The sequence below is a fragment of the Zalophus californianus genome, chromosome 15 (assembly GCF_009762305.2).
Source record: "Zalophus californianus isolate mZalCal1 chromosome 15, mZalCal1.pri.v2, whole genome shotgun sequence".
NCBI lineage: Eukaryota > Metazoa > Chordata > Mammalia > Carnivora > Otariidae > Zalophus > Zalophus californianus.
The window spans coordinates 3,263,746-3,291,657 of NC_045609.1; the positions used below are offsets into that span (position 1 = coordinate 3,263,746).

The following is a 27,912-nucleotide window of genomic DNA, read 5'->3' on the forward strand; positions in this document are numbered from 1 at the left end:
ACAAATGTAGGGACCCAAGGGGTACGTGCACCCCAATGTTTATAGCAGCAATGTCCACAATAGCTAAACTGTGGAAAGAGCCAAGATGTCCATCGACGGATGAATGGATAAAGAAGAGGTGGTATATATACACAATGGAATATTATGCAGCCATCAAAAGGAATGAGATCTTGCCATTTGCAACGACGTGGATGGAACTGGAGGGTGTTATGCTGAGTGAAATAAGTCAATCAGAGAAAGACATGTATCACATGACCTCACTGATATGAGGAATTCTTAAATCAGGAACAAACTGAGTGTTACTGGAGTGGTTGGGGGTGGGAGGGATGGGGTGGCTGGGTGATAGACATTGGGGAGGGTATGTGCTATGGTGAGCACTGTGAATTGTGCAAGACTGTTGAAACACAGATCTGTACTTCTGAAACAAATAACGCAACATATTTTAAGAAAAAAGAAAAAGAAGAAGATAGCAGGAGAGGAAGAATGAAGGGGAGTAAGTCGGAGGGGGAGACGAACCATGAGAGACGATGGACTCTGAAAAACAAACTGAGGGTTCTAGAGGGGAGGGGGGTGGGGGGATGGATTAGCCTGGTGATGGGTATTAAAGAGGGCACGTTCTGCATGGAGCACTGGGTGTTATGCACAAACAATGAATCATGGAACACTACACCAAAACAAATGATGTAATATATGGTGATTAACATAACAATAAAAATTTAAAAAAAAAGAAAAAAGAAACCATCACCGTCTCCTAAGAGTGCCGTCGACATTCCTTGCATACCTGTTGTCAAATTAATTTTAACCGCAAGCACCTAAACAAACAAGTAAGGTTGGATAGTAAGCTTAGGAAAAGTCATTCTATGTATATCATACAGGAGGCGAAAGTGCAAACCCCTGAAAGAGAGAATCATTGCTCACAACAGATGCTTATTGCATACTTATCATGAGCTAAGCACTGTTATATAAACTAGAGACAGTAAAATGCATGATTTGAAGAGACTTACAATCTCATTGAAGAGGCTGAATATGTGAATATTAAAAAGATAAGTAACATTTAAGGAACAGTGGAAAGAATACTTGACATACAGAAGGAAAAATTGGATTCAAGCCCAATTCAGCAGCTTACTCTTAACTTTAAAGAAAGCATTTAGCATCACTTTCATTATTTATAAAAATGAGGAAGTAATGCCCATCTTTATGGGTTACTTGGGGGCTAAATACAAAATGAAATCATTCATTTCAACAAGCAGTTGTAAGATGAAAAACACCGTCTCCTACTTGACATTAGGAAATAGAGACAGAGTGTGGAACAAGAGAACCCAGATTCCCACTCGCTTAGAGCTTATATTTTAGTGGGCAAGATGAGAAAAAAATACATAGATAAATAGATGGTAAAATACCAGAGAGAGAGGCAGCCAGTGCTAAGGCTGTAAGAAAAAGTTTGGCCTGTTTAAGAACAGACAGAAGGCCGTTCTGGTGGAATACCGTGATCCAGGTAAAAATGTAAGAAGACAAGCTGGAAAGGAGCAGGGTCCAGTTAATATCAGCGCATGTTGGTAAATTGCCTATCAGAAGGTGTACTAAGCACCTCGGGTATAGGAATAATCTTAATCCAATAGCCTTATGACACAGGGACGACTATTGTCCTTATTTAACAAGCAAGGAAATGGTTATCTTGCTCTAGACTGCATATCTGGGGGAACCAAGATCTGAAGTTTAGCATCCTGATTCCAAACCTGATGTTGTTAACCTAAGGGAAGAGTAGTTACATTAAAGCAGATAAAGGGAAGGAGGAAGGAGAGTAGAAAGGGGGGAGGGAGAGGGAAAGAAAACAGTTGAAATATTACATTAAGAAGACGAATCTAGGCACAGCTGGGGGGCTCAGTTGGTTAAGCTTCTGCCTTCAGCTCAGGTCATGATCTTGGGGTCTTGGGATCAAGTCCCACATGGGGTTTCTCGCTCAGAAGGGAGCCTGCTTCTCCCTCTGCCATGCCCCCTGCTTGTGCACTCACTCTCTCTTTCTCTCTTTCTCTCTCTGACAAATAAATAAAATCTTAAAAAAAGAAAACCAATCTAACATTGCATTATATATTCCAGTTTGTGCAAAATTATATGGACATGTATGCATACAGAAATTGGAAAATATAAATGTTTGCTTACCTGAGGATGCTTTAGAAAAGTAAGTCATAGACTAATACAGAATGATTTTGTTTACTTAAAAATCAAAGAAAAGAGATCATATTTTTAAAATATATTATTGGGACACCTGGGTGGCTCAGTCGTTCAGCATCTGCCTTTGGCTCGGGTCGTGATCTCAAGGTCCTGGGATGGAGCCCTATGTTGGGCTCTCTGCTCAGTGGGGAGTCTGCTGTCTCTCCCTCTCTCTCTCTCAAATAAATAAATAAAATCTTTTAAAACATTTATTGTTGAAGTATAATCACCATACAATATTATATTAGTTTCAGCAGCACAGCAAACGGATTCGACAGTTCTGTGCATTGCTCAGTGCTCATCACCATCAAAGTAGTCTGCATCCGTCAGCGCACAACCTTATGATATTATAGGCTATACCCTCTATGCTGTGTTCTTCATCTCCGTGACTTATTCGTTTTATAACTGGGAGTTTGTCCCTCTTAATCCCCTTCACCTACTTCACCCAGCCCCCACAACCACCTCCCCTCTGGCAACCACCTGTTTGTCCTCAGCATTTAAAAGTCTGTGTTTTTGTTTGTTCGTTTTTTAAAATCAAGCTGTACTTACATATTTGAACGTGCGGTGTATAATCATGGAGAAATATACACATGACATTGACTGACATCAGCTATTTCTAGAGGAGTTGAAAAGCACCATATCAAGACAGAAATTGGAAACAGAAAAGTAGAGAAGCAGAAGGCAAAATGTGAAACACAAGTGGCCCTTCTTCTCGGCCGTTGGCCATGTTTATAAAATATATGGTAGATTGAAAAATGGAAAGAGAAAAAAAAATAAAATGGAAAGAGCGTAAGGATTTCAGCCTCAGGCTGGGCTATGAGACTTTTTCCAAGGCTGTCGGTTAAACACTGTGCACAGCAATTATTGCTTTAGAAGGAAAGATGTGGCCTTTATTAGTTGTGCGTTGTGAACAAAGCACTCTTCGTTTGCAGAGATGTTTCCATCTGTCCTGAAAATCCTTCCTTTGCAGCTTCTCACTAATCTCAAGTATTTTTCATCCCTAAACCCTCAGATAGCCAACGTACAGTTCTTCCATTGTAACCATACTTGCCTTGATTTTCACCTGCATCAAATGGAATCTTCTTTGGGGAGTGGGGATCATCTTATCCCAAATTCCCTCCCTCTCCTAAGTGACAGAAAATGACTTTTGGGTTAATGGCTTTAAGTGTTCCTTGCTAATATGCTTATTGCTAATGCGAACATTACTTCAAATAAAATCATACTTTATTCCAACTTGCACTTTTAAGATAAACCATTTCTGATTGCTTAGAAAATAAATCCCATGGTGGGAATGGAGCAGAGGAGGAGACGTTATGGATAAAATGAGAGTCACCCTGCATTGATCATTGTGAAGATAAATAGGAGCATATTACGGTATTTTCTGCTTTTGTATATTTTTGTATATATTTGAAATTTTCTGTAAATGACATTTAAAGAAAGAACGAGACAGAAGTATTGAGAGCCTGAGGTGAACTCTTATAAATTTTAAAATTCTATCATCATGGTATTCAGGGCTGAGCTTAATTTAATAGAAATGTTGGAGAAAAGATGAAAAGAAATATTATTTTTATTTGTATATTTTTTTTATCTTTTAATTTGAGTACAGTTGTCACACACATTTGTTTCAGGTGCACAACATAGGCTTTCAACTTCTCTGTGCACCTCATCTCATCAGTGCTCCCCACAAGCGTAGCTCCCACCGGTCACCATGTAACACCATTACAACATCTTGGACTCTGTTCCCTACACTGTGTCTTTCATCCCCATGGCTTAGTCCTTCTATAACTGGAAGCCTGTGTCTCCAGCCTCCCTTCACCCATTTTGCCCCTCCCCTCCCCCCTTTGGCCACCATCAGTTCGTTCTCTGTTTATGGGATCTGTTTCTGAAAAGCTAAAGAGAATTATTAGAGTATCCCTTAATAACACATGAACAGAACACCTCCAGAAACAGTGACTTCATCAAATTAAGGGTTATCTTTTAACAGGTGAAAGAATTCTGGAGGCGGGTGGCTCAGGGCTGGTCCAGTGGCCCCAGGACATCACAAATGTTTTGGCCTCCTTTCTTCTTTCTACTCTGCTGTCCTTATTATGTGTTCTTTGTGTTCATGTTCAGAAGGCAGTTGCTCTAGCTGACAGCAGCACCACAACATCCGGGCATTGTGAGGAAGAAGGAAGTAACAAAATGGGAAAGGTATCACTATGTAATCAAACCACCACTATCCCTAGCCTACTTCCTCTCCAGCCTTATTGTCCAGAAGCGTGTCGGGTGGGAACCCAGGTGCACGGGAGTTGAGGAAATTTAATTTTAAGCTGGCAACGTTGTCACTCCCCAGCCAAATCAAAGAAATACCAGTGAAGAGGAAAAGGAAGACGTACATTGTGTAGGCAGGTGACAGTAACTGCCAGAGTTATCCCCTTCAGCTCTTTATACATCTTCAGGTAAACTTCTTCCCAAACATAGAGCATAATCCTTCCTCCTCACCTCCTTTGTCAGAGATAATGACCTGAAATCTAATCTAGTATTTATATCTCCCTCAAAGCCTGGAATTTTACCCTTATCTGAAACAGAATCCCATCGTTAAGATTTCTGCAATAATTTCGTTAAGATAACAGGGAAGAGTCACAGATTACTTATTGAGAGGAGAGCCCATTCAAGGGAGTGTGTGGAAGAAAAACCTGATTTGTAAAGGACCAAGTTGGAAACTATTGAAAATCCAGATATGAGGCAGTTAGATGATGTGAGACTGAGCCCAAAAGGCATGTTAAATAAGAGTTTTGGACACAGACCTCACTAGATACAGTAAATACTGAATGGATGGCAGATCCAGCAGAGTTGGTTAATGAGAAAGATATCAAAGGTGACGCCAAGGTTTCGGTGAGTGATGAACAGGAAAAAGGGTAGCTCCCCATGGGTCTTCTCTATAAATTTCATTATCTCTATTGGGGGAACAGAGATTATAATGTGCAATTTTTTTCTCCAGGAAATAATAATATACTCTCTTACTTCTGAACGCTACTCTTCAATTTACAAAAGAATGTTAATGATAATAACAAATATTATTTATTCAGTGCCTATTATGGGCCAAGTTCTATGCAAACCATTTCAACATTATCTCATTTAATCATCACAAGAATCTAATAAGAAAGGAAATATGTTCCCTGCTTACAGATGCAGAAGCTATCTTAGAAAAGATCGCACAGCTGAGATTTAAACTCACATTTGCATTGCTACAAAGGACATGCCCTTCTTTCTTTATTATACTGCCTCATATGCATTATCATTTATATCCACATATATTTGCATTTTTGTAGATGAGCTTTTAATCATAGACACATCTCTACATTTTAATATGGACACAGAAAGTGCATTTTGCAAGTGAAATCCCTTTCTAGAGATCTCTGACTACTATTAGCACATTTCCCCAGACTCTCATACTCTCTGTGTTGGCACAAAAGGAATGTCTATCCATGACATTAAAATTCTGGAAAGTTTAAGATTCAGATACAAAATAGTTTCAGGATTGCCAAAGGAAGCCGACTGCTGGGGAGAGGTGCGAGTGGCCAGTGGGGGTAAAACCCACTGGACCATAGACTCTGAGAAAGTCAAGAGTCATGGGTTATGTAGTTAATGGGCATCCGGAACGAGGGCTTCAGGAACTGAACCATGGATTCAGCACCACCAAGCCATTCCCTTTGAGGTCTCATCCTTCCTTTGCCTCCGCTTTTCCTGGGTTATAGCCCTCACTCTAATAACTAGAAACAAAATCTGGACTTAGAAAGGAGAGATGTTACTCAAAAAGGTTTTTGCAAGGAGAGGAAAGAACCTTCGGAACAGGGAGAATGCTCTGGTGGTAAGATCTGCAAGGCTCACAAGGGTTAGGTTCAAAAAAAGGAAGTCAGATTTTGATCCGAAGTGTTCGAAGGGCGATGACAGGTCGGCATGTGGTCGGATGGTAGATGAGAGTAGTTTCACCTCATGCCGGCTTATTCTCAGGAGGGCTTTTGTGCTGAAATAGCCTGAAGATGGGTCAAAGTTCGGGCGTCTGGAGGAAGGAGAAAAATTTAAAGTTTGGTGCACAAGCATTTTGTTCCAATTAATCCATGGGGCTACACTAGCTCATCACGGGTGAGCAGAGAACAGGACTGTGGAGGGTCTGTGTCTGGCCTCGGCATGGATAAACCAGGGATGATTCTTAGCTAAGCCACGGGGGAAGGTAGAGTTGGGGTCCTTGCAGTGAACTATCCCCTGGAACACAAGGGGAAATGAGTTTTTTTAACTGTCACTGTTTTCCAGGATCAAGGATCAGGTGAAGTTCTTTGTTGCCATCCACCCCAGACAAGGTTTCTTTCTCTTGTAGTTGTTGTCCGCAGACCCACTTTTCAAGTTAGCTTCAAAGAAAAAAAAGAGATCTAGCCATTCTCTTCTAGTTTAGAAAATTCTGGGCAGGGCTTCCAGGGCCACTATGTCATATCTGCCCTCAGTGATGGTCAGGTGCCAGAATGTTCAGGGCTGATTCCGCATGGTTGGGTGGGAGTCGAGGTGCCACAGTTCATCCCTCGCGGAAAGACAATATACTTATCTGAGCTAGTCAGACGTTAAGTTATGCAGGACAAAGACAATGGCGACTGTAGTCTGCATCGCCTTGTTTCTGTATGATCATTTTGTAAATTTTATTTGACACAAGTACAGTTGGGAAATGATTTGCTGAGGCCCGAAGACTTCCCGCATCTGCCTCAACAACAGCTATGTGTCTTTGATACCGGAATGCTCAGCACCTCGCTCCGCGGGGAGTGGTAGAGGTCTTTGTTACCTTGCTTCAGCGTACATCGAGATGAATGTCTCTTCCTGTTGACACATCTCGCCTCTTCCATTATTCAAGGGGTTCTGTGTGATACTGACATTTTAAGCTACTCCGTGAAATAGGGTTCAACCTGAGTTCTTATATTGTACTTGAGATATAGAGCTTTGCTCTTGGTGTAGCTACCCTACTCCTGATGGGAAACAAACATTTGTCATTAAAGAAATGAAACACTAGACTTTGCAGAGTAAGACATGATGTATCACTAAATTTGATAATCAGGGCATGTGCAAAATAAGCTTGGATTACATGATGCCCTCTTATAACTCACCTTTTGCAAACATGTAAAATTAGATTCTCAACTGGTTACAAGTGATTTCTCAATGCGATTTGTTCATTCTCCATTCTGCAGAGAAACTAGTAATGAGGAAATAGGGACGCTTTAAAAACATATCCCTAAAAGTAAGAGCAAAAACCAGAATTTTGTCTTCTCAGAGAATATTATAAAAATTATGCCAGAGTCACTTTCTATTTTTCAGGTGAACTTGATCACATTAACTGAACTGGATTTTGAAGTTTAATTATTTTCAAATGAGTATTTGGAGACGTGGAGTCTTTAAGAAAGAGAATTTTTTTTAAAGCAAAATTGGTTCTAAACTAGTAAAAACCAATCACTAGCAGAACATTGCTGTTGAATTGTCTCTGCATTAACCTTGCAACTGAAAAATAAAAATAAAACTGTTATACCTTGTTCCAACTACAAGAAATTATCACCACTGCTTTCCATTTTTTTCCCTAGCAGTATTAAAGGGATGTGATAGCTTTCTTTTCTTAATCTCTTAAGAATGTATTACTTTATAAGCATATGCTCTATAAGTATAACATATGGGAGGATTAGTAGATAGTAGCTTAACTTTTTATTTTTAAGTATAGATTGTTAAAGAACTAAGAACTCGAAAAAAAAAAAAAGTTTAAATCCTGATTTTACCAGTTGCTAAGTGTGTGAGCTAGCACAAATTTCTTAGTTTTTTTCTGAGCCACCTTGTAGAGATAATACTTGTCCAGTAGATTTTGTTAAGAATTTTCAAATATAGGGGCACCTGCATGGCTCAATCATTAAGCGTCTGGCTTCGGCTCAGGTCATGATCCCAGGGTCCTGGGATCGAGCCCCGCATTGGGCTCCCTACTGGGCAGGAAGCCTGCTTCTCCCTCTCCCACTCCCCCTGCTTGTGTTCCCTCTCTCGCTGTGTCTCTCCCTGTCAAATAAATAAATAAAATCTTAAAAAAAAAAAGAATTTTCAAATATACAAAGAGCCTGGCATGGTAGTTTAATAGTTATGTAACTATTACAATTCCATCTTCAGCTTTGAACTTGCCCGAAAATGTACCTTTTTTTTTTTTTTCTGATGACTTCAAAGTGATCTCTTAACTGCTACCATGGGATTCGATTATGCATTCAACTATGGCTAGCTGATTTCGCTAAATTTTACCTCCAGAGAAGAGACTGTGTGCTGAGAGCTGCCTTCTCCTCTATGTGCATGTGTATAACATTCGCTCACACACCGATGAAGAACATACTGTTGTCACTAAGGAAATATGTCCTGCTGGGGTGGGCTAGAATGAAAACCCCCACCCAGAGCTGCTGAAGGCACACCATCTGGAATCCCACGCAATTCTTGAGTGCTGGGGCACTGCTTCCGGAGCTGTCTTTGGGGAAAATGCCATCTTTGGAGCATCTGGGTAAAATATTCTCTCCTGATTTTATGGCGTTACAAACTAAATTCATTTGATAAAGCCAGAAAAAGAGTAAAATGGCAAAGAGTTCTTTGTAAGAAACCTTCAGTAAATGTTACCAGTCTTTGAGCACATACCAGTCTTTGAATTCTCTGGTGGAGACTCTGCTGCAGACTTTCTGAGTCAGCACATGTGGTCCATGTCTGCTTTTCCAACTCCATAGCTGACTCTGCTAGGCAGCAAAATTTAAAACTCTTGTTTTTACATCTTCAGCATAAAGTTGAAGACATATATGCTGACTTTTAAAGTTTTCATATGTAGAAAGTAGATGCACATGTATAAAGATGCCCACATACTGGTCATTTATATTAACAGTCAAGGCTGTTTCTCTGGTTCCCAACCACTCAAGGTTTCTCCATAATTAAGTATAAATAGTATTAACATGCCAGAGTTGCTGAAGTGTAATCTTAATGCTCCCCCACTTTGAATTTCCTTTTTAGGATAAGATTTACAATTTATTTAATTTTGATCACATGCCAGGTAGTGAACTAAACATTTTACAGATTACCTGGGATGTTATTCTGCTCGTCCAATACCTAAAGAGAATGAAGCCAAAAAGGTTAAGGATTGCCGAGAGAATGCCCAAGTTCACATTCATTAACAAGGGGCAGAAGAAGGCTCGCAGCCCAGTTCCAGACCGTTCCAAATCTGGATAGCCCTCCTGTAAACTCCTCATCCTCTTCAGGAGTCTAATGAAGAGTTTCCACAGGTAGCTCCGTGTTCTTTCTATCTGGTTTATAGTGCTCTTCTTTCCTCTTCTTTCCAGTGAGGTCCTGAAACTGCCCTTTGTTGAGGGTCTCATTTCTAGCCCATATCTTATAACAGAGGTTTTAGGTAAGCATGAAAAGAAAGCAAATTTCACTTTTTGGGGGGCAGAATGAATTAGCTGTGGTACATTTATTAGAGGACAAAATGTATCAGGATGGAGTATAATACAGTCTTCTAGTAGAGTATAATATATAACTATTCATAAGAATTTGTAATAACGTTTCCCTTATGTTAAGAGTACACAGTAAGGGGGCGCCTGGGTGGCTCAGTCCGTTAAGCATCTGCCTTCGGCTCAGGTCATGATCCTGGGGTCCTGGGATCGACTCCCACATCAGGCTTCCTGCTCAGAGGGGAGTCTGCTTCTTCCTTTGCCCTCTCCATTCATTCTCTCTCTCTCTCTCTCTTTCTCAAAAGAATAGGTGAAATCTTTTTTAAAAAATAGCACACAGTAAGCATATTTATAAGTCTCCAGAGTGTACAGTCTCTAAAATATGTATATTCTGTATATGTATGCATCTGTCAATGTGTGTGTGTGTGTGTGTGTGTGTGTAATGTATGCATTTCAGAGATTATACGCTCTGGAAATGTATAAATACACACCTTTCCTGAACAAAATTATCTTAGGAAAGGCTTTAATTTGACAAGTCGTCTTCTGTAACACTCACTCTAGTGTTGAATTACGTAAGAAATGAGCATATCAAACAAGTATCATTATTTTCAGCATTTTTTTATGGAGCAAAAGAATATTTGTTATTTTCCTATGGACACCTAAGATACCACAAAAAATAGTATCAGGTATAGAAAACACCCTGAACATTATATTTTCTAAAATTTAGGACCTAATCTTGGAAAGACAACATCAAAAGAGCTATTGAAGATTTATTCACTTGATTAAGATAAGAGCATCAGGGTCTGAGAACAGTGGAAGGTCATAGCTTGACTCCCTATTGATCAAGCGACAGTGGAGCAGGTTAAATAAACAGAAAGTAGGAATGCGATTTTAAGGTACCTTAGCTGTTTCAGAAGAGAAGGAATAATCCAGGGGATGACAAAGTCAGCACAACACATTGGAAGTTTTTCGAGTGAGCTACAGAATATCTCCTGTCTGAGTAGATTACAAGGAAATGAAGAATAGCCTCTTATTTCTTGTTAAGAGCAGACTGAATAGTCCAAGATCAAGTTATTTTTTTCTTTAAATTTTTGTGTTATGTTAATCACCATACATTACATCATTAGTTTTGGATGTAGTGTTCCATGATTCATTGTTTGCGCATAACACCCAGTGCTCCACGCAGAACGTGCCCTCCTTAATACCCATCACCAGGCTAACCCATCCCCCCACACCCCTCCCCTCTAGAACCCTCAGTTTGTTTCTGAGTCCATCGTCTCTCATGGTTCATCTCAAGATCAAGTTATTTTAATAGAAAGAAAGAACATCTCGGTTTGCCTTGTTAATATTTGGCAATAAAAAATTCATAAGCTTCTTTAATAGTTTCCATCTTAACAGATGAACCAAAACAGACCTGGTCTTGGCATAATTTTAATGAATTCTTTCGCTTTTTTTTTCCCCATGAGATTTATTATTTGCAGAGATTATAATACAATTAAATTCTCTTTCCACAAACCTACCACTTCCTAATTCAAGTTTTATAATTCATGGTTGTATTTCACATTCTGAAAACATCAGACACTTTAGGATAAAACTACTCTTTTAATATACAAAAGCACATTATCTTTCTCTGCATCTACACTTCTTCTTGTCTGCCACTACTAAGCCTAATGTATTTTCAACCACCCATATCAACATATTAGGTAACTGTCTTCTACTTTGCAGAATTAAATGGGATTAGGCCTAACAAGTGCTAATAATATCATGCCCCACAGTCATGCACATTCTTTTTACAACTTTTTAATAAGGCAAACATGGCCGCACTTGCAAATATGGCCTAAAGACATAGCTAGTCTATAATGTGTAAGAATAAGAATCAAAAGGATATATATCAAAGCCATATTTTAGTATTCTGCCTTAGTTAGAAACAATCCAAGTATCCAAAGATAATTAATTTAATATTAGTTCAAAATTACATTCTATTAATATAAAAATGTTTGTCAGAAATCTAATCTAAATGAACCGATACTTTTTTTTTTTTAACAATTCTATGTGGGAGTATGGTAGCTTAATTTCTGAGTAAAACAGTATATATTTTTAAAAGATTTTATTTATTTATTTGACAGAGAGAGAGACAGTGAGAAAAGGAACGTAAGCAGAGGGAGTGGGAGAGGGAGGAGCAGGCTTCCCGCTGAGCAGGGAGCCCGATGCGGGGCTCGATCCCAGGACCCCGGGATCACGACCTGAGCCGAAGGCAGATGCTTAACGACTGAGCCACCCAGGCGCCCCAGTGAAACAGTATACTAAAAAGTGTAGGAATTTCATATTAACTAATATTTTAAGGAGAAAAATATAGATTTTATTTTAAAGTAAAATAAAATGTACAATTCTAATACAATGCTGTATTCTTTTAAAATCAGGGAAAATGGGTGCTTTAAAATCCAAATTATCAAAATAGTCTAATTTGTCCAAGGATTCTTTGGTTATGTGACCTTGGTTTATTTGAAAAAATATTTTCAGTAAGAAAGGCTTCTGTATGTATATGCAATTTTGTTGTTGATTTCCCAAAAAAAGACTAGCACATTAAAGCATTAGACGTTCAGTTTCTTTATTTTCTGGATTCTCTCTACAAAAGTATGTTATGTATTTATACATCTAGCACCTTCTAGCAACTTTTAACCAGGACTTTAATAGGGGATGGGCCTTCTGATTAATGCTTTTACATACTAGTCTAGTTTGTGAACTACAAACTAGGCTAGTCAATTACCTTTGAAAACAGTTGATACATATAATTCGCTTTGTAGTCATTTTGACTGAAGACATCACTTCATGTGAACTTAAAACCCTTGTAAAGGGAATAAAGTAAAAGTTGTTGTTGCAGTGACTTCTAAAACCTTTGACATGCTCTGTCTTGTAATATAAACTACAGTCGGTTAAGCATCGGACTCTTGATTTCAGCTCAGGTCGTGATCTCAGGGTTGGGAGGTTGAGCCCCGCATCGGGCTCTAAGCTCAGTGTGGAGTCTGCTTGAGGTCCTCTCTCTCCCCCCGCCTCCCCCCACTTGCATGTCCTCTCTCTCTCAAATAGGTAAATCTTTAAAAAGATAAAAATCAGTCTCAAGATCACAAAAACCTGGAGCAGAGAGTGGAGGGTTTTATGGTCTTTTTGGCTTACAACTAAAAGTCACAGTTTTTATTGCTAAAGAAATTTGGAAAAATGGACATTGTAACCTCTATCACATGAAATTATCTAAGTTTAATACCATGAATGTAAATCAGTTACTTAATTATACATTTCAAATTTGAATTACAAAGTAGAAATGTTACTTCAAAAGGACAAATTCTCTTAAGTATTTCAAGACCATAAAATAGCAAATATTTATGGATTCCAATATTAAATACTCTAGTGTGAGTCTCTTCAATATTTACATACCTGATTCTAAATCTTTCTAGGGTAAAACATGCACACTCATGAAGGAAAATCTTTTGTATCGTATTGAGTGTTTTTATTGACCTCCCTGGGCTATGTTTGCAGTGCCCCTGTCAGCTTGATTAAGTTCTTAATGTCCAAAAAGGACGTGACCTGGATGTTGACTGGATTCTTCTTGTGACACGGATGGGAGTCGTTGAGCCCCATTTATTGTCCCAGTGTCAAAAGGTTGCTCATTCTGTATTGTAGATTCAAATCACTAACTACCTGCTTGGTCTGACCATTCAAGGTGGATAAAAGTCAACAACTCTACCCTGCATGCTAAGCACTGAATAGACTTTAGAGTTGATATGACTGATAGAGTTGATTGCACTTAAATGTCTTCCTTTATAATCATTAAAGATCTCTTCCTCTCATGACTTTGTCTTTGTCCCAACCTTATTGCCATTTCACTTTAAAGCTTTAAAATGTCATTCTACTTTTAGAGTTTTAAAAATCATTTCAAGCTTCTGGTTGCCAGGGCATACCTCAATGTTTTTCCCAAATTTGTGGACAGTCTTGTCTCAGAACAGAATGTGAATTGCACACACTCATATGGATGCTCCTTGCTGAGAACTGGACTTTTGAAAAATAAATGGCTAAAAAAACTCATGGTTTGTAAAAAGGCAAAACAGCAATTCCATCTGTTCTGTTTACTTCAGGCTGAAATTCTCCAACTTGTTTCTTGTCGTGAATATATCACAGGTGAAGTCCAGCAACTGGCTAGCATCTAGCTCCATGAAAAATAGAAAAACAGAAATGAATAGAGCTGGCTTGTAGTTTTCCGTTTTCACAAGACAGAGACAAAGTTCTTCCTTTAGAAGGAGACAAATATGAAATGTAGCAAGCAGTATGCAATCTTGCTTCCCCCCCAAGTATTAGATATAATTGACTTCACTTGATTCTTCTTTCTCAGTATTTAACTTTGGCCCTATTTCAGTATACTGCTTATAAAAAGAGCTTCAGTTGCTTCACTGGATGTTCTGAACAAAATTTAGGAAAGGGAAAAAAAAGTCTTCTCTCGTGAAATCTCACCATTCCATCCCAATTTCAGTCTCATCTGATAACTGTGAACTTCAGAGGTCTCTTCACAGGAGGAGTCTTGCTTTCTCCATGGTTTTGACTTGTAGATCTAAGAACTTTGGCCTGAAAGTTAATATCTATACTTACTATTATTGTTATTGTTATTATTATTATTATTACTATCATCAGATGTTCTTTGCCCACATACAACGGCGCAGTGCTTTACGGGATGTTTGAAGAGGTTGTACAGACGTTCATTGTGGATGAAGTTAACTCTACCAGTTCAGACTTCTTGGAACTTAGAGACTGTTGAAGTAGAGAGGTGTCCACGCTTTCTCTTTGTTTTCCATTCTTTTTCTAAATCCCTACATTGTCATGTAACTTCTGGTTATGAGTCTGTTATACTTTTGTTGATTTTAAATGTATCCCAAGATGAAAAGAAGGCCTTCCTTCCTTGTCTGAGGATCTGGAATTGATTTTAGTTCAAAGCTACTTATCTCATTTCATTAATGTGACTTGAATCTCACTCATGGCTACCGTTCCCCGCCCCCCATCTTTTCAGCACCTTCCTGACCTGCTACTAATTTCAGGTTTCCCATTCGAGATATTCCAGCTTTCCTTTGAAGATTCTTCCAATTCATGTGAACAGTATTTAAAAAAAAAAAAAAAAAAGAGGGGTATTTGTAGAGCTGCAGCTGGAGTCTCTACCCAGACAATAGGAAGCTCTCTAACTGGGGAATTCCATTATGAATGCATTAAAGGTTTAAAAGCACTATTAGGTGTTTGAGTGGGTCCCTTGAGAGTATGAGAAGGAAAGGCAGTCTCCTTGCTTCATGCTCAAAAAAGGATACTTCAGTGCCTCTACAAAGGTACTGTCAAACAGACGATTTGCAAAAATGGCACTTATTATGCTCTGTTCACGTGATAGAGACTTTTTTCCTCCCCTCTCTCTAAAAGCAATGAAAAATCGTTGCCACCTTTCTGTTCAATTATAGGGAGGGGCTGGAATCAATTGTTGGGTTCCATTGCAACAACAAAATTGCAATTTTGGGTTGTATAAGCTATCTTTCCTTCTTAAAGGAGCAGGGATACATTTCTAAAGATTATGGAAAACGTTAAATAACAACAACAACAACAGCAGCAAAAAAACTACAACTAGGTTTTGGACAGAAGGGGAATTATCTAAGACTTAATGCGGTGTGTCACAAAGAGTATAGGGTTGGAAGATGAGTCAGACTCGAGTTTGTATACCAGATCTGCTACTTACCAGCTACATCATTGAATAATCAAAGGCCAATTTTCTTAACTGTCAGGACACATTCATAGAATTTATTTATTTGATAGGGGCAAACTGGAAATATTTTTAGAGCACCTGGCATAAAGCAAAAACTAAAACAGGCAATGGCTCATTCCCTTCCCCACAGTTTTGAAAGCAGAAAGGTTCCTCTTAAAAGAAAACATGGAAAAAATAATGGAAAACCTCGAGACAACCAAGGTGTGGAATTCATTTCTTTTTGTTTTCTGTTTGCTTTCTTTGCTGACATTAGCTTCTCTGCAGCCCTACCTTCTTCTTCTGGTACACATTACATTTTGCTTGCGGAGCTGTTCCTCATCTGCTGTAATATGATCCTACTGGGATTCTTCATTTCTGTGCCCTCTGGGAATTTAATTAAGAACCCAAGTCACAAATGATGAAAGGTATTAGTTGCTGACACAACCTGATGGAAGCTTCTGAAAAAGAAAATCCATTTGATTTTCATAAATCCCTGCAAGTGGGAAGACAACTAAAATTTCATATCCCGTCCTCTCCCTTCGGAAAGAAAACTTGCTCAGATTTCCACGAGTGTAACTTGTTCGCTGTCCATGAATGGCCTCTGGGATGTGACTCTTCCCACATTCCCCTTCCAAATTCACTTGGCCCCAGACGGATCCTGTGGGTATTGCCCTCCAAGCTGCTTCTCTCTAGATCCTTACGTCCCTGTTGGCCATTTTTCAGACTTGAGAATCGTGTATTATGATCCTCATATTATTTTCCTTCCACTAGGACTTTCTCTCACATGTAGGAATTTAAATGATGCTGCTGGAGGATGCAGGATCATTTTTCATTATCAGATTCTCTTTATGGTTTTGGAGGAGCACTGATGTCTTTTATTAGTCTGCCTACCTTTCCACCTCGAACCTCTGATGCATGTTTCTGATAGCTGGTGAATATGTAGCTGCTTATCTTTATTCTGATACTGGCACCTGCCTATCAATTCACAGTTGTACATTTTTGTGCCATCACCCTTCCAGCCAGGATCCAGATAGTATTCTCTGGTGCATATGCTGAATTTCTGATTCTGGCCCACAGATGTTTGGAGAACGATGTGAGCATGTGAAGTTCTGCAAGCTCACACTGTCCCACATAAACTCAGACCTTCTGCTTATACATAACCATGGTGTTCATTTCTTTTAATGCCCTGATGGACTCTCCATTTTGTTTCTGCTTCATCAAGAAGTGTGTGGCATGGCCATAAAGCACAGGAGGCATATCAGAAAATAATATAATTTTGCAGAAGCACAGCTTCTGTGTAATCTCAGTCAAGTAATGTAACTTCCCTGAGCTTTTGTGAATCATGAGCAATAATGCAGCTTTCTTGTTATATAACCTCAAAACACACAGTGGATGTTTAACAAATTTCTGTCCCCAGGGTCTATGGTAGGGGAAGAAAATTAATTCTACCTTCACCTTTTTGAATTCTTAGCTGCAATCCCCAAAGTAAGAAGCAGGTTAATAAAAGAAAAGCAGAAAGAAATTTATTAGCATGTATACCTCATGTGTATATGGGAGTTATTCAGAGAAAAATGAGTAACTCTCCAAAGTGGCTTAGAATTCTGGCTTAAATAACATCTTTATAGGGAAGGGAGGGGGGAATGTAGGCCTCTTAGGGGAGAATAAACGTGCTTTAGGAAAGATGAACAGGCCCTCAGAAGAGCAGGTGGGGCAAAGTTGGTGTGGGTGTGTCTTCTTCAAATGTCCTCACCTGTAATAACAGTCAGTCCTCCTTATTGATAAAACTCTCCGGGAGGGGATCCAAGACAATTGAATCAAGTTCCTTTCCAAAGACAGTCTTTCGGAAGATAAGGAGAGCTCTGAGAAAATCTCTGCCTGCATTTGATGTTTTTCAAGTATCTACAGTTCAAAAGAATCACTATACCAAAGTGGCATATTGGGGTTGCCATGCCTGAACTCCCACAATAATATTTTGAGGTTCCATAAGTTGCTACCCTTCACTACCTCCACCTCCCTACCCACGGCTTTATTCCTCTTTCCTCTACCCTATATATTTATTTCTAATCTCTTTGTGATGGGCGAGCTGTGGATGGAGGCATCTACAGTCAGTTGACTGTGCATTAGGGAGGACAATTTGGTGTCTAACTCTCCTTACTGGTGTTTCAGTTAATCCTTTTACTTTTAATCCCAACCTCACCCACATTGGCTACTGAAGTGCCTAATGCTTTCTGTTCCTGAGATCTTGCTGAGAAATTGGGGTGCAAATAGTATTGCTTCTTCTTGATTCTGTACCAGTGGCTATTTGGTTTCAATCCTTTTAGCTAGGCTAAATCATCTAAACAGTTGTTAGTATCTGCCAATCTTCATTAATTTTGTTGACATCTCTCAATCTTGAATATTTCTTTCCAAATCCCTTTGTTCTTATAGATTAGACCTTTTTATTCCTGGTAAGTTCACATGGATACCTCGTGTTAGCTGGAACTCCAAGGAGATAGTCCCGTAAGCATTCTGCTTCTAAAACTATTATAAATTGCACTCTGTGATTTTAATATAGGTATACTTTGATGCCTGTATTTTTATAAGCTTTATTCCCATTTAACTTATTTATTAGATGTTAATTAAATAGCATCACACATGGCCACTGAAAATGTGCCATTGCTTTGGGAATTCAACAGAAAGTTTTGCTTCAGTTTATTTATTGAAATTGCTTTAGGTATGCATTTGTACTTAATTTCAGAAAATAATTATGCTATAAATTTGTTTTAATTTTTTTATATATAAGCATAGAAAAACTGGAGATGAAAAGAAAATTAGAGTATACTGTATACATTTCTACCAAACTGAAATTTGCTTTGTGCTCCAGAATATATGTAGAGTCTCAACACAGGTTATTGGAATTGTGTAATGTTGATTTTTATTCCTGGTGGGTGGTTTGTATTCTTATTATAACTTTGGAGTCATCGTGGATATTAAATGGCATGTGTTACTCCAGGGATGCCAGTGGGGTGCATCTGAATAAATATACTCTGCTTATCAACTCATAATAAGCTTGGAGAAGTATCCCTTTTTATAGGAAATTATGCTAATTTTAAGGGTACTCTCATAATTTAATTGGGTTATCAATTTCTACCTCTTCCTGCATTCATATCTCTAGAATGTAACATCTGTTCATAGGGTGTATTAGATATTGCACCCCACTTTTTCAACATTATTTTGTTACTGAAGACAGTGTTGTAACTTTGAATGAGACTGTTCTGGGAAACATTTTTATTAACTTAAGAAAAACACATAGATTTCCAACCAAAAATGCCAAAAATTTTTATTAACGTTTATCTTTAGTAAGTATTAGAAGTTCAAATGACTGCCACATTTTTATCTTATGTTATAAATTCAAAGGGGCATGGCTGTATTTCCAAACATCAATTTATCCCCAATGAGCCATACTCTGGAAAAGGGCTGTTTTGCTTAGAAGGGCCTTGTTACTGCAGTATGGTGGTGGTCCTCCTGATACTTCCTGAGATTTGGAATCTGGTCCCAAATAGGATGGTTCATCTTTCCTCTGAATATACATATGCCTCTGCATTAACATCAAATTCCAACTGAAGGAGATTTTAATATATGTAGTATAGGCTGACTTGCCTTGGACATCGAACTCTAAGCACTCTGTGAAGGTGCCATTATTCACTTACCGTGGCTTGTATAGAAATTAACAACAATTGAAAAGAAAAAAAATTAGCAACAATTGAACAATTAAAGCAAAAGAAATAGCATAATTTACTTTTCATAATGTTAAAAATCACATATTTGTTCATTGTAGAAAAGAAACATAATAAAATTGCATATAGTCTCATCATCCAGAAATTACCAAAGATAAACATAAGAATGTTTATCTTTCTAGATGAAGCAATCATTCAAAATATGGCAGCTCCTAGAATAGGCTCTACATTAGTGAGCATCCTGTAAAAAGTAGCTGTTATTGCAAGCTGCCATTTTTGGTATAAAAATGTACAAAATCATAATAATATTGGAAATATTTATAATTAATTTTTATTATTTTCATTTTAAATATATTTTTTAAATATTTTTGTCAATTACAATTTCACAGTATGCTTAAAAATGACCAACATCTCTTTATATAAAAAATATGGTTAGCTGAGGCAAATCACTATCATTGGTGGTTAATTTTCATATAATTTGAAATTAAACAATTGCCAGTAAAGCCAGACAAATTTAGTGAGTGTGTGTAAGAGAAAAATATATAATGGAAGAATTTTGTGCAATAAAGTTTCTTCAAAAAATATTTAGGCCACTGTTAACTTGACTCAAGCATGAACTCATAACTATTCTATTTGTACAGAAGGAAATCAAGTATTGAATGAATGAGTAAGAATCCTTGAAGTTCTTTTAAAATCATAAATTCTGTAGTACAAAGATCTGAGTTTAATATCAAATTATAGAATCACAGATTATTAGAGTAGGAAAAAACATAGACATTTATTTGCAAAGGATGTTGATCCCCAAATATAGACAACATTGGGCTCTCATACCTCTATCCAGTTTCTATGCTCTCAGGAGGAAAAAGTTGAAAATCACAGTGTAGTATTTGCTAATGTTTACAAGAAATACATATTTCCTCATAGGTGGCCAATATTTTTTTTTTATATTTCTTTGGGGAAAAAATGCCTGTCTTCAGAATAGTTATAGTTATTAGGTTTTAATTTTATTTTTTACTCTGTTCAGTTGCTGAACACTTTTTTGATCTCAGAAAATTTTATGAAAGACTTCTGCACCTAATCATAAGGTGACGTTCCTAGGTCCTCTGCTTAGGTTTGATAACTGTTTTGGAATACAACCAAAAATATTCACTGTCATTGTGAGTTCTTGGAAGTCTTTATCTCTCATAGGGTTGATATTTGGCAAGTGTGACATGTTTTATCTTGCCATAAAGTTTCTTTCTCTTCTTTGTATATTTTGAAGAGAATCTGGATTTTAAGTGGTAAAAAACCCTTTGATTTAGGTTCAGGATCTTTGATTTAGGTCAGATGATGAGTCCTCTATGGGATTAACTTGTCACAATCTTCCAAGGTCATTTTTGGTTTTGCTCAAGTCCGATATTGCCATGGAACCTCTTTGGCACTCACAAGCTCTCCACTGAGTTTTTAGGTGGTGCGCGAGCCTCTTGAGTATTTCGTATCTCCTGGTGGCCCAGTCATTGCCTCCCACTTGATCCATTCGCATAGATTGAAAACAACAACTCAATGCTGTGAATGAGGATTTAATTATGCAGTTAATTTAAAACTTGCTGTCATTCATAATTATCAGCACCTGCTATTACAGTGTATGGATGGCCTGTCAGGATGGGGTCTTGGGTGTCAGCCCCACTGAGCTCCCAATAGAATGTCATTAAATGAGTGACGTAGTCGACACCACGTCAAGAAGAACCACCCCACAGAGCCCAGGAAACACACATAATCCTGAGGAAAAAATAAATCACTGTTTTAAGCCAAAAGTAATAATAAAGAAAAGCTGGCATCATGTTACCTGATCATTATTCTATCAAAGAGCTAGTAAAAGGACTGTGCTCTACAACAGAAAGTGGGCTTATTAATTTTGCTGTTAGAACTTATCTTAATTGTGACTTTTATTCTGACCGCTAGTGACTCAGAGTAGTATCCAGGCATCTGAAAGATGTCACTCTCTTATTTTGGGCTGCCATAACATAAAGACCTCAGACTGTGGGGTTTAAACCACAAACATTTATTTCTCATGGTATTGGAGCCTGGGAAGTTCAAGTTCAAGGCACCAGGAAATCTGATGTCTTGTGAGAATCTGCCTCCTGGCTCGCGGACAGCCACCTTCTCACGGTAAGCTCACTCATGTGGCCAAGAGAGAGACCATCTCTCTGTGTCTCTTCTTAGAAGGACACAGATCCCATGCCCTCATGAGAGGCAGATAATGGGGTCTCTACTCTCGTGACTTAATTACCTGCTAAAGACAACCCCCCCAGATACCAAACAATTGGGAGTTAGGATTTCAACATAACTAAGCCAGACCACTGAAAACAGAAACTCAAGAAAGTTGTTTTGGAAACTGGCACTGATTGTCCAGGTTGGGGCTGCTGAGGATCTGTCCATGTGAATAGAAAGTGTAATATGACATCATTTATTACCACAGTTGTAAGAAAATGCTTACTGTGTGTTTAAGTGATTGAAAGGATTTTCTTTTTTCTTTTTTTCTCCCCCTCAGATTCTCTTCTCTATTAGGAATGGGTGAGGTTATTTTTTCTGTTCAATAGGAGAAGTCAGGAAAATGTTAGTGAAGGAATTACACAGTTACACGTCAAGGGGCATGAGCAGTGGGAGGGCGAGTAGACAGAACCAGTAGTTTTACCCAAAAATGCATGGTGTAGATATCTTTTCATTTTTACTTTCTTGCTGTCTTGTTCTATGGGGAGAAGGCATTCCTTCACTTTTTCATGTAACAACTAAGAGTTATTACTGTAGAAAGAATTCCTTCTGGAACAATTCAAAACAAACGCAGGCTTTTAGTGGCTTATATAATGTGTCATGCACGAATTAGGTGATTAATGAGTGTGTATCCATTGTTGCCTGGTGAAGTGGGGAGACCCGGGCTCTGGGGCTCCACGCATCCTAAAGATGTCCCCAGAGGCTCTTGGTCTTGTCCCCAGGAAGAATACAGGGGCAGACAGACACGCAGCACAGCGCACGAGCCACTCGAGCGGTCAAGTTGACTTGAGCAGACAGGCGAGCAGGTGCGCTCCAGAGAAGGAGAGCACGCGGTGCGCCCTGGGCTGGGTGTCTGTCTTCTACGGGCGGCTGTTAACAAGGGGGCGGAATATTCATTACTTGGGGCCGGAAGCGGCCGTTCCCGCTCTTTCTGCCTACTTGGCAGGGGTTTCCGTCCTGGCCCACGGCATCTTGGGCCCGGCTGGTGCGACGCGGTTTCTGGTACGCGCTGCCCGGGCGCGCCTCTGCCCTGCCTGCGTGCGAGCTGGCTGCCCCTTCCTCCTGGCTGGCCTCCAGGTGTGCTGCTAGAGCCTAGCTGCCCGTTCTAACATCATTAGAAACATTATGTCGAATTACTCGTTCAATAAATTATGCACCCACCTTTAAATTTTCCATCGGAATTATAATGCGTTTTACTTAGGCTGCTCCCAAAACCAGCCCAGTGACGCCACGAAGGCACGGACAAAATAACGAAGCACCTCTGTGACTAGCTTTCAGAGAGAATTTAATTAGGTCCAAACTAGTAACTTCACTCAATTACAGTGGATCTTAAAATCTCACAGTCCCAAAAACATTTTAGAGGCCTATATTGATTTGGAAGAAATTTCTCCTTGATTGAAGTTTTTAATAAGAAATCCAATCAGTATACATTTTTTTCCAAAATTTATTACCGAATCAGGATTACAGTGTTGCTGTCTCCCCGTTTATGTTGCTCGTGCAATTTCCGTTCGTCTCTTGCAGTCTTTCCTCAGGTGGAGCATATTGGGCTGGTTTGGGGAGCCTGGGTTCCTGTGTGACTCGCATAACTCTGAATTTATATTGCATCTGTTATTTCTGTTTTGCCTCTAGACTTGACTGCTATCCGAAGCAACACAATATGTTACCTTTTTTTGTAATTTTAAAAGCCATTTGCTCAGCTTTCTTCTTTTTTTCCTTTATTTTGCAATAGCTATATTAATGGAGTTGCTGGAATAAGTCTGTTGAAGGCATAGGCAAAAAAGGAAAATGACCACCAATGACGATTTAATTCTTCAATTATTTTTAAATTACTTGTTAGCTTCACTCTGGGAGAGAAAGGGATGGAATGGTGGAATGCAGGCATGGGGCAGACAGCACTTATCCTAATGACTGCATGCACGCTCCTAAAATCAGGCAGATGCCTACTTTTATGTTAAATATGGGATTTATGTCACTTCCTTTAGAAGCTCAAATTCCTTTTCTTAACAAGATTTGGCTTAAAGGAAGGAGATAGATCTGTATATTTTAAACTTGGCAATCTACACGTTTAACATCTTTCTTTTCTTTTAAAAAAATACAATGTAAATAACAGATTGGATTTTGGCGCTCCTGGCTCTCATTACAACTTTTGGGCATGTAACTTTTGGGATTTACTAGCATACTGGTTTCCAAGCTTTTTTCCTTAGGATATGTTTTAATTATTTCCTCTCTGCAGACCCTGTACTTTAAATTTTTTTATTTTTTTTTGCAAATCTACATATGCCTGCCAATCGGAATGTCTCATCAAAATGAGACAAGCAGGGGTGCCTGGGTGGCTCAGTCCTTAGGCATCTGCCTTTGGCTCAGGTCATGACCCTGGGGTCCTGGGATGGAGCCCTGCATCGGGCTCCCTGCTCCGCGGGAAGCCTGCTTCTCCCTCTCCCACTCCCCCTGCTTGTGTTCCCTCTCTCGCGGGCTCTCTTTCTGTCAAATAAATAAATAAAATCTTGAAAACAACAACAGCAACAACAAAAAATGAGACAAGCAAACTCCCCATTATAATCCAAGAAGCTGGATGTTTTTGGTAATCTGTGTAGCTTTAGGTGAGAGGTGGGGAATGGTTGGCAAATAAATGGTCAATATCTTTAGGCTTTTGTAAAATGCTGGAAATATTAGGGTAACATTGTTCTGACCCTTTGAACTTGACCCCATGTGAGGTCTCTTACAGCAATAAAAGTACAGAGATCTATGAAACTGTACACGGATATCCAAAATTAGTCTTATGTTTTCAGAAAGATTTGAATGCATAACAGTAGGCCACACGAATTTAATATACATTTAGGAAGTGATGATAAATTGGAGATGGGGGAGAAAATGGAACAGAGGCAAGGTCACAGGTGCAGTACCACACTCATGGAGGCCACAGGCCAGCCGACAAGCACAGACCTGCTCAGAAAGCACCTGCACTGGGGAAAGCATCAGGGCCCACTCCAAAAAGAAGGAGACCTTCTCGACCCCTTAGACCAACGACCTACCGGTTTCTGAACACAAAGATAAAAGAACCAGAGGTCAGATGCGGTGGTTTCTGTTTGCCTGTGTTCTTTCCACGGCAGCCATGTGAGGTGGCAGGAGGGGTCTTCAGGCACATGTGGTGAGGACTCAGCTTGCCTTGTTTGAAATCGGTTCTGCTCCTCATTATCTCAGGCCAGGTACTTGGGGTATGTCCTTTACCAAGCAGGAATAACAGCCTCTTCGTGGTGTTATGAAAGGAACATACAGGCTAGCTACGCGCCGCCAACCCCCTCTTCCTCCTCCGAGCTCGTCCAAGCCCATGTAACCCACCGCTGTCGCCATGGCCGCGCTCACCCAGAATCTGCAGTTCCAGAAGCTGCAGAAATGGTACCACGAACACGGCTCTGAACCTCAACTTGCGTCGCCTTTTCAAGGGGGACAAGGAATGCTTTAGCCACTTCAGCTGGAACCTGAACACCAACCATGGGCATATTCTGGTGGATTACTCACAAGAACCTTGTGAGCAAAACTGTGATGCAGATGCTGGTGGACCTGGCCAAGGCCAGGGGTGTGGAGGCTGTCCAGGAGCACATGTTCAGCGGCAAGATCAATTTCACAGAGGATTGGGTGGTGCTGCACGTGGCCTTGCGGAACCAGGCAAACACACCCATTCTGGTAGATGGCAAGGATGTGATGGCAGAGGTCAACAGGGTCCTGGAGAAGATGAAGTTTCTTTCTGCCAGCGAGTCCGGAGCGGCGACTTGAAGGGGTACTCAGGCAAGCCCATCACAGACGTCATTAACATCGGCATTGGCGGCTCTGACCTGGGACCCCTCATGGTGACCGAAGCCCTTAAGCCATACTCTTCAGGAGGTCCCCGGGTCTGGTTTGTCTCCAACATCGACAGGACCCACATCACCAAAACTCTGGCCACTCTGAACCCTGAATCGTCCCTGTTCATCATTGCCTCCAAGACCTTAATACCCAGGAGACCATTGCGAATGTGGAGACGGCAAAGGAGTGGTTTCTCCTGTCGGCCAAGGACCCTTCTGCCGTTGCAAAGCACTTTGTTGTCCTGTCTACAAACACAGCCAAAGTGAAGGAGTTTGGGATTGACCCTCAAAACGTTCGAGCTCTGGGATTGGGTAGGAGGATGCTACTCGCTGTGGTCAGCCATTGGACTCTCTGTTGCACTGCATATGGGATTTGACATGTTCGAGCAGCTGCCCTCAGGGGCCCACTGGAGGGACCAGCACTTCCATATGACGCCCCTGGAGAAGAACGCCCCCATCCTGCTGGCTCTGCTGGGTGTCTGGTACATCAACTGCTTTGGATGTGAGACGTAGGCCATGCTGCCCTATGACCAGTATCTGTACCACTTTGCTGCCTACTTCCAGCAGGGTGACATGGAGTCCAACGGGAAGTACATCACCAGGTCCAGCACTCGTGTGGACCACCAGACGGGCCCCATTGTGTGTGGGGGGTCAGGGACCGATAGCCAGCATGCCTTCTACCAGCTCATCCACCAAGGCACCGAGATGATACCTTGTGACTTCCTCGTCCCCGTCCAGACCCAGCACCCAATAAGGAATGGTTCACAAGGAAGGTTCATAAGGAGGGCATCACAAGATCCTCTTGGCCAACTTTTTGGCCCAGACTGAGGCCCTGATGAAGGGGAAGTCGACAGAAGAGGCCCAGAAGGAGCTGCAGGCCGCAGGGAAGAGTCCAGAGGCCTTGGAGAAGCTGTTGCTACACAAGGTCTTTGAAGGAAATCAGCCAACCAACTCTATTGTGTTCACCAAGCTCACGCCATTCATCCTGGGAACCTGGATTGCCATGTATGAGCACAAGATCTTCATTCAGGGTATCATCTGGGACATCAGCAGCTTTGACCGGTGGGGGTGGAGCTGGGAAAGCAGCTGGACAAGAAAATCAAGCCTGAGCTTTGGCGGCAGTAGCCCAGTGACCTCTCACGACTCTTCCACCAATGGGCTCATCAACTTCCTCAAGCAGGAGCGTGAGGCCAGAAGCCAATAAATTCATGCCTGGCTGCAGTCCCTGTTGCGACTGGTCCTCCTTGTCGCTCCTCCCCAGAGATGCACTGCACAGTCCCGCCCAGAGCAGCCTCTGGTTGCGGGCTTGGAGCATAAGCCCTTTGGGGGAAGCTAGTCTGGAATTGCCACCTTGCCCTTCCATGTCCACGTGCCCTCTGTTTTACAGTCAGCTGGTGTTTCAGTGCAGCTGATGTTTCTGACCATGTTCACTTTGTTCATGTACCAGATAGAAAAATAAAGATGCCACAAAGGAGGGGAAAAAAAGAAACATACAACACATGGTGAATGAGCTTGTTAAAGCATTTAGCACAGACCCCGGAAGTACCCTACCAGTGCTGTCCCCGTGCTTATATGTGTTATATATGCAGTTTGCAGGCCTGGCATTGAGGAAACTATTTGACAGCTTACAAGCAGGTGGACCAGTGCAAGTGTAAGGACCACTTTGAAATGATTCCCATGACATTCCCTGACACTAACAATCATCTTTACCTGCAGCTACATGGACAGATTTCAGAGTTACCAGTTGTTTATGAGACGCTTCTCCTCTGAAGCAATGCAGATGATAATAAATGACACTGATTGCTGTTTTTGCTAATTGACTTACATTTACCTTATCTCAATAAGTATGGATAAATAAGATACATTTCAGAAAAAAAAATATTGTATAATTGTCATGATGTTTAAATGTCTCTGTAGATCTGGCAAATTCAAATGCAAATGAGTGGAGATTTTATTGAGTATCTGCTATGTGTCAAACACCTTGCTGGTTGTTTTACATGCATTATCTGTTAATATAGGTAAGGACCCTGTAAGTAGGATTGTTACTAGAATTTTCAAGATAAAGGTATTACTTAAGGACATTAAATAAGTTGTCCAAACATATACAGTTAATGACAGAATGAGGAGGTAAATTTCCATGGCTGGTCCTGCTTTGAACAAAGTTTAAATTCCAACTTAAAAAAATGGTGGGTAATGTGATAATTTTTGCAACTTCTATGGCGTGCAATAATCATTGGCATTAATTATTATTGAAATATTAATTGAGTAGAATCAGTGATTCAGAGCTAAATCAGTTGTTGCAGTACAGCTGAAATCTGCATGATAAAACTCAATAACAATTATACCAAATATTTGAAAAAGTATGGTAAAACATTGTGTTCCTTTCATAAATACTCCAAGTGTAACTAGCATATTAAAAAAAAATTAGAGAAGAATAATTTTTAGGCTGTTTGAAGTTGTGAAAATACACCAGCTTAAGCTAAATTTCATAATGCCTTTCATTTAAAACAGGTAATATATCTGGAAAAAGAAATTAAACTTTATTTTTAGACTTTTAAAGAATTTATTTCACTGGTAAAGAAATTAAGGACTCTATTGAAATCAGCATGAACTGTTCTGCAATTTCTTTTTTTTTAAGATTTTATTTATTTATTTGACAG

At 39.9% G+C, this 27,912-nt stretch overlaps 1 protein-coding gene and 1 pseudogene across 1 annotated transcript in view; both read left to right on the forward strand.

The window, feature by feature from the left end:
• Positions 1–27,912, forward strand: part of PCDH15 (protocadherin related 15) — a 1,343,394-nt gene that overhangs the window by 684,066 nt on the left and 631,416 nt on the right. The window lies entirely within an intron of this gene.
• On the forward strand, positions 24,521–26,456 carry LOC113923414 (annotated as a pseudogene).